At 42.3% G+C, this 8,001-nt stretch overlaps 1 long non-coding RNA gene across 1 annotated transcript in view; it reads right to left on the bottom strand.

Moving 5' to 3' along the window:
- Nucleotides 1-1,242: 1,242 nt before the first annotated feature.
- The window catches only part of LOC142791743 (uncharacterized), a 54,264-nt gene continuing 47,505 nt past the window's right edge, over nt 1,243-8,001 (bottom strand). The window contains exon 6 of the long non-coding RNA XR_012890384.1: nt 1,243-1,906. This is a non-coding gene — a long non-coding RNA (uncharacterized LOC142791743). The remainder of the gene's footprint in view (nt 1,907-8,001) is intronic.

The raw sequence follows: 8,001 nt of genomic DNA, 5'->3' as shown, positions 1-8,001 counted from the left end.
TAGTACAATCACCTAATGCATGACTGGCTTGCTACCTTCATTACATAAGCGCTCTCCATCAGCAATGCCAGGCCCTCAGCCCTCCTATCATATGACCCAAAAGATACCCATATTCTCACTCCAGCAGCTTTTCATACAGAAAAACAATTCATCAGTTCACGTAGAAGCGAATGCTAGTAACCTGTACAAGTAGCGCTGGCAACAAGTGAACAGCCTTGCTAACAAGAAACACTGGCACATCACCTTCCTCTCAACTTAGCAGCAATGGCAAAGCCTCACCTACAGAAAGGGGACGTCTTTTTGTTTAGAGGTTAACCAGACTGCCCGCAGTGACTCGCCAGTAGGAGTTGTGACAGAAGTTCGCCCAGTCAAGATGGAATGGTGCGAAAGATAGTGGTCAAGGCAGTCACAAATGAGACTATGAAGACGTTCTCATATCTATGATCTGCAGTGGTGTTCAACTGGAGCCGACACCTCACATGGCAGCAACGGAAGCTGACACTAGTTCTACACACAGAGTGCACAGCTTATAGAAGCGCTGCCCGCTTTGCCACACTGAACAGTGCCGGGGCTCTGTGTGTGTGTGCATGAGAGTGCCTGTGAGCATTTAGTTTTCTGCGTGGCATCATTGTTGAGCAGCGGGGTGCCTTTGGTTGCTAATGGTTCCGGGAACTCCTCGCCATGTGTGGAGTGTCAGCATGGGTGAAGTCGCTGCTCCTCCTCCCCCACCTCCCAGTGCCAGAGTGCGAAGAAGACCCGGAGTTCTCGCTTCAGTTTACCTTTATCTGCCCAAGAATTAGCAACACTTTTTCACGGTAACAAGTGCTCTTTCAACTTGTTTACCTATTGCTGTTTATTCTTATAACCCAGTAACTTGTCAAAAGTTTTGATTTAAAGAAGTTGACAGCATTCAACTTGTTATCTGGCTGACAAGTCGCTCAACTTTTCTGATTACATTAGAATATGTCACAATGAGGCAAGCATGATTAATGATGAGTGAAAAATACTGTCTCACTGATTTTTTAGTCTGCGGTCCAATGTTCAAAAAAGTTTCGCTTGGATGTAATTATCAGCTTTATTTTGATAATTACTTTAACTCTGCGTCTTTTTTACACCACTTCCGAGAAGAATCAGTATCAGTAATGAAAAGGAAGTTAGAAATAGTCTGGGAAATCTAAGCGCCTGGATTCCCTGTGAAAGAACCGGAAGTAGTTGCAAAATACGGTAAAAATATGGGCAGTGTTCACAAAAAAAACTTTCTTCTCAACTTCTAAGAGATTAAAATGAAGTCAAAGAAGTGAACTTAAGGCACTTCCGACTTGAGATCGAAGAAGCACACTCATAACATCTACACTAAATGCAAGAAAGCGAAGAAGGCCATCACAAGAACTTCAGAATATACAGTCTCCAACGCCTTGAGAAAAGAAGGCATGCTGTTGAAGGGCCTGTGCTAAACCCACAATATAGCCTTAGGAACGAGAACAAGCCGAACCGTCCAGATGCAAGCTTGAAGGATGCAATGGTCATTCAAGGATATTATATATAGAATGTGAGATTCCACTATGCCTCCTCAAAGCAAGAAACTTTTTTTTAGATTTTATAACAGCAAACTGCTTGGCAGAAAGTGTTACCTTTGTGACGCATTATTTGTAGATGCTTTTTTTTGCAGACAACAGTAAAAAAGCTGCAAATAAAAAAAAAAGTGGAAACCACGTGACACAAATGCATCTGAGTGTCACCCACAGTTCTTGTGGCAAAAACAAATAAAAAAGTATTAAAAACCATACATTTTGCTCGCAGGCCCATGAACAAATTCATGCCTCTGAATCAGCCTCGCGTTATTCTCTGGGAACATGCTGGAGCTTTGATGGCGTCCGGCCACAATTTCTCTGCATAAACTGCAAGCCTGCACAGAAAAATAAGAAAAGAAAGTTTCTCTTTCACTTAATAAAACAGAAGGCTTGGCAACTGCCACATAAGATGTTGGAAGAACGGAAAAATTCATACAAAAGAATGCAATATCTTTCAGTGAGGACAGTACAGGGTACTCGCAGTAATCACGAAGAATGACACAAATCAAACATAACAGCATGTCATGTTTAGCAGAAAACTCATACAAGAGTCATTATGCAGTGTATTAGGCAATACCTGCTGCTATATTTGATGCAAGTGAACTGCCTTGTGCAACAGATTTGTAGAACAATCTATTCCCTTTCGAATCTACTTAAGCCTATCTGCGGTAGTGGCTGTAATATCTTGTCTTGAACTATCCCTTGGGCTTGACGAGAAAACACACCCTGCAAAAAGCAGACACTATTTTGTAGAACAATCTATTCCCTTTCGAATCTACTTAAGCCTATCTGCGGTAGTGGCTGTAATATCTTGTCTTGAACTATCCCTTGGGCTTGACGAGAAAACACACCCTGCAAAAAGCAGACACTATAATATTTCAACCAAATCTTGCAGTCGTGTGTGGTAGAGAGCATCCCAAAATGGAGCAAAAATACAAAGGCCTGCGCCCACTTTCTTCAGAGCTATCGGTGCCATATGCTTGACGTCAAACAGCAGATAGGACGCTCTTTGCAACTTTCACGACCTATAGGTGGCGCGGCTGTTCATCCAACATGGCAGTCATTGAGATGATCGCCCTAAGAGGAACGGTACCAGAAAGTACACCGTTGGCAAAGAGTGCAAAATCTCCGCGTTTCGGTGGCCCTTCGATTTATGTTTTTGAGAAAGTAGAGGAGCACTAACTTAAGGTATGTCCCCACCTTTTTGTAATTTTTTTTTAATTTTGACCATTACGATATTATTTTAAAATGGGCTTATAAAGGATCTTTTTAAATGATGTTCATATGCAGAAAAGGGTGAAAAAAATCAGAATTGGATTTGTTATTGACAAAACATTGCCCAAACTTGGCTTTTACGCGAACAGTCATAACTTGAGAACGGAGCGCCGGAATTATAAAGTTTTTGGCACAAAGGTAGCCAACTCATGGTACTGTGCAATGAACTAGGATCTTTGCCATTTGACTATTGGGAATCAAGTTACAGTAAAAATACCAAGGAAAACAAAAAAATGGTGTTTTTTCCCTGCAATGCTTCAACTAAAGCATTTTTACATAAAAACGTACCAATCGTTTTTATTGATCCTAGTTCATTGCACAGTTTAGTAATAAAGGAACGAACATACAAAGTTTCATTGAAAAAGATTTATTGGTCATGAAGTTACAACTGCTGGTGTAACAAAAGCTGGTGTAACAAAAAAGTGCAAAAAATCAAGTTTTGAGCAACACGAGTTTAAAGTTTTTCAATGCTTGTACAACAGGATGATGGCGCCCTACACAGTTAAAATTCACCAGGCACATAGGTAGGGCCCTCCTTAGATGCCATGAGCTCTTTTTTAGCTTTTTGTTGCTGCCAGTCTTTTCTTCCGGTGTTGTCTTGCTTCGCCAGTCGACCGACGCTGGGCCTTCCTTACACAGTGCTGGTCCCTAGTGTAGCATGCTACGATAGTGTAGTGGCCAGGTTCGATGCCTGCTTCTTTCAAAATAGCCAGTACCCTTCTGTTACCATCATTGAAGTGGCACACAGCATCGTATAAATCAAAAAGTAGGATGGGCAGGCTCACGTGAACGTCTTTGGGAACCCGTAGCCAAATCATACCGTTGAAGCACTCGTTGGCGTTTTGGGTTTTCCCGTGCAGGCACTTCTTCAAAAGCTCATCCGTGCAAAGGTCAGCGTACATAGGCTTCACTTTGTTAAGTACCTCATTAGATAGGCCTCCCTTGTGCTTGTAGTATCCACTTCCCAGTGCGTTCCGTCGGTTAAAACCACACCGACTCTCAGGGCCAAGAGGGCACAAACCATGCCTTGGAGTTTCATCTGTGGAACTGCAATGGAACAGGCTCGCTAATGTGGCTTGCTTCATTGCCTGCAAGTCTCCCACATTTGTTCTGATGGCAATACCATGATAGTTCTGCAGCCTGTCAATTAGAACATCTGTTAATTTTCCTTTCCCTCCAAGTCCGCGAACAGTCTTTTTGAGCTTTCGTAGGCGGCATCCTACACACTTCTGCACGTGCCCGATACACTCAAGTCTGCGCACACTATTTGGCCCATATATGTCCTTTATGGCCGCATGGCTCTTGGAGTCGCCATCTTCATAGAAGTCTACATATTTCAAACCACGACTTCTTTCTGCACGCTCAAACATCCGGTGGAGACCTACTGCCTCCATACCACCAGCACTACCGGTATAGTTGGCTTGGCACTGAGTATGGTTTGCCTTCCACTCCAGAAATTCAGCACTTGTGGGGCTCAACTTGCTTTTCGAATGACATGCCCTGCATTTGCTTGACATGCCTTCTACATCAATAATTTTCCCAGTATCAATCGATATCAAAGACACGCAGCCATTCAATGAGGAATGCCCTCGCCTTTGCCACGTACCGTCACCTGGCACACCACATTCAGCACTTCGCACAACACAACGCACTTCAGTAGCGGCATTCATCATTGATTTAGATGCAAAATTCTCCGCAGCTTTACAAAGCTTTGCAGATATCTTTTGGTAGGCAGAATGCCAGACGGCGGCATGTTCATGACTTTCGCAAGTGTCACAGCTCCAGAATACCCCTTGCCTAGCTGACGCATTGCGTATACCAGACGCAGGTTGTTCTCAATAGAACTTCCTGTCTTCTTTGATGATTCAAACGAGCGTACATATACGCATGCACCACGCACAACAGCATATGAGAAGGATATTCCATGCTGGGAGCACTCCTCCAGGCTCAGCGAGGTGTTCTTGCATTCCGGGCAGGCGAGCATTGCAAAAACAGATGAAAGGATCTCCATAACAATAATCCTATTACCCTGCAGTAAAGGGTCTGGCATCGGCACTTCACAGTTGTCGTCCAAGTTCGCAAGCTTCGCAGCACTCGCGGATACATCCCCGTCCACATGGCCGACGGTCGGAGCATTCACAGTGTGTCGATTGCCAATGAACTTTTGTTTCAGCCGTCTTTTTACCCTGAACTTCACCATACCTGCTTACAAAAACGTTCAGCCTATATTTGTACTACTGCTACTAAAGATATCACGAGTAAAAAATACAAACTACGCAGAATTAACAGCAGCAGCATGAAGCGCGCGCAAAGTAAACAACAGAGACTCTCGTAGCTTGACGCGTCCCCCTTACGGATATTTAGTGCAATGTTTGAAAAAACAAAGACTTCTAGGTTGTCTTTAAACAAGTTTATAGTTATCAAACCAATACATAACAGAAAAATTACAACATTTGCCACTGATGTTCGCTAACTTATCAGTTTCTGTTAGCACACAACACTAGTTTCGGTTTCGCAACCGTTCACCACATGTTCGAAAATTGGCTATAACTTCGGAACTAAATAAGATAGAAACATAATTCTTTCGGCAAAATATTTTTGAATGATTGGGGATTCTTGGAATATAAAAATTAAAAAATGCGTTTAAAAAAAAAATTCGTATTCAAAGGTGGTGACATACCTTAAGTAAATAAATGCAGTGTAGCACGTTGGGCAAGCAAACATGCACAAAATTGTAAATAAGGCAGTCTACGATCTTAACATTGCTAGCTGTACGTAATCGCGTGCAATGCCTGGTGTCATGTCGGAAAAATATTATCATGGGAGCCTCAGTACAAATTTCTCAGTAATGCCAGCAACATTTTCCGAGATGCGCTTTATCTTACAGTATTGCTTGCATTGCATTCTGTGCGAAGTTTGTACAGCTCAACTAAAATCTCCAATTAGAATAAGCAGACGAAAAAAAAAATTTTTTTAATACCGAAGCACAAGCACCAACTGAGGTATGTCATATTACCGGCAATATTAATTCAGAGTGTTTTCATGAATGAAAGAACAACAAAAGAATATCAAGAGAATGAATTCGGCAAGCAACGAATTCGAAACTAGTGGTAATATGCACTGTGTTTAAGAAGTAACGTGCCTGTTACTACTACTTTATGTTTCGGTGTTTGAGAAGTACAAAAGATAGCATGGTGCGGGGCAGTCCTACAAAAAAAAAAAAAAAAAAAAACACCATCAGCATGTAAGACCGAACACGAATTGCTGCAGATGTGAAGGTCATGGAGGCACTTCGCAAACTCTTCAGATGTGTAATGATGTGACAGACGTTTTAAAACCAGTCCATTCATTCTATTATAGAGGTGGAAGGCATTCCTAGTTTATTTCTGGTACTCTTTGCCCAGCAACTATGTTGAGCAAAAGAACTAAGCGCTAGAATAGCAAACCTGGAAATTGTTGCACTCGTACACAAAATGGGTGCTGCATACATACACGGGCCTTAGTTATTGCCTGCTACATTTAATTGACTTATATTTGAGGTTTAAGGTCCCAAAACCACCATATGATTGAGAGATGCCGTAGTGGAGGGCTTTGGAAATTTCGACCACTTGGGGTTCTTTAACGTGCACCCAAATCTGAGCACATGGGCCTAGAGCATTTTCACCTCCACTGAAAATCTAGCTGCTGCAGCCGGGATTCAATCCCGTGACCTGAGGGTGCCTGCTAAAATTAACCCTCTTAACCAGTCATAGCTATTTGGGATGCCAATTTGAACAGGTGGCTAACTTTTCCTCACGGTGTACATAGGCTGGGAGCATTGAGGCTCGCAGTGAAATCGGTTGGCTTTTTCTTTTTTTGCAAACTTTTCCTTTAACTTGAGAAACTCAAAGGCTCACAGTAATATTAAGGCCGTTGACAACGTTGCAAAACGATTACAAACGCGGGAAAACAAGCAGCAACATATGCTGTTTGAAGCAGGTCCAAAACTTCAATCATCTCATCAGAACTTCCAGCTGCCACAGCTCAGCGGCACCACGGTACCTGGAAGTTGCAAATCAGTTAAGCCGAAAGGAACTAAGAGCAGTTTTTGAAGCAACCTTGCCAGGTTTAAACATGTGCAACAATTTGGCTATCATTTTTAGGCCGGTAGCACAAAACATACCTCCTGGCTATCTTTTGACTTCACTCCCCCCATTTTCGCGAAACTATAAATATGTGCCGTCAACCTAGTCATGAGGAGGTGCTACAAAAAAAAAAAAAAAATGGCAGCCATGGTGCGTTTCTAGCTTAGAAAATTTGATTCTGAACTTTTATAGCACAATCGGTACTGCACTCGACTGAAGAATTGAAGGTGCTCCACACCAAAAGAGCTCCAAACTCGATTGATTGATTGATTGATTGATTGATTCGTGGGGTTTAACGCCCCAAAACCACCATATGATTATGAGAGACGCTCTCGTGGAGGGCTCCGGAAATTTCGACCACCTGGGGTTCTTTAACGTGCACCCAAATCTGAGCACACTAAAGAGCTCCCAACTCAAAAGCACTAAACATCAGTAGGGTCTGGTGATGAGATTTTCTGAATTCTGATAATTCAGCTAAAACTGCTAGTCAGAAAATTGAACTGCCCGTACTCCATCAACCTGAAAAGAACAAGATTGTGCAAGTAGGTGCTATTTTTTTCCTTAAATATCCACAATGGCAATTTTCAGCCGAACGACACCATATTCTTGTTACTGAAACGCTGTTACTGTACTTATTATCGTCATGAACACACCCCCCAACTTGGTCCTCAAAAAAAGAAAAAAATTTTAATCCACCTACTTATTTTATTTGGGTATGATAACTAATGCCATTGACGATCAAAACTATATATATCTATACATTAAATCAAGCCATTATATAACAAAATAATGATGCAATAGAAGTCAAAACATAGTTTAGCAATCATGCTAAACAGTTGCGAGCAGCACGAGCTCGGACGACGTCAATCAAAATTTAAAAATCGTGCCTTTTGCAGCAGAGCGCCATCTGTCAAATGCAGAAGAAACTTCTTTGCTTATAGCGCCATGCAAGCACAGTGGCAAGAAAACAAAGCGCATGGCCTCCGCAATAGCGGGCGTGCGGTGTAGAAACATGCCACCATAAAGTGCAT

The sequence above is a fragment of the Rhipicephalus microplus genome, unplaced genomic scaffold, assembly GCF_043290135.1.
Source record: "Rhipicephalus microplus isolate Deutch F79 unplaced genomic scaffold, USDA_Rmic scaffold_184, whole genome shotgun sequence".
Classification (NCBI taxonomy): Eukaryota; Metazoa; Arthropoda; class Arachnida; order Ixodida; family Ixodidae; genus Rhipicephalus; species Rhipicephalus microplus.
The sequence above is the reverse complement of the archived record's forward strand: the minus strand, read 5'-3'. Positions and strand labels throughout refer to the sequence as shown.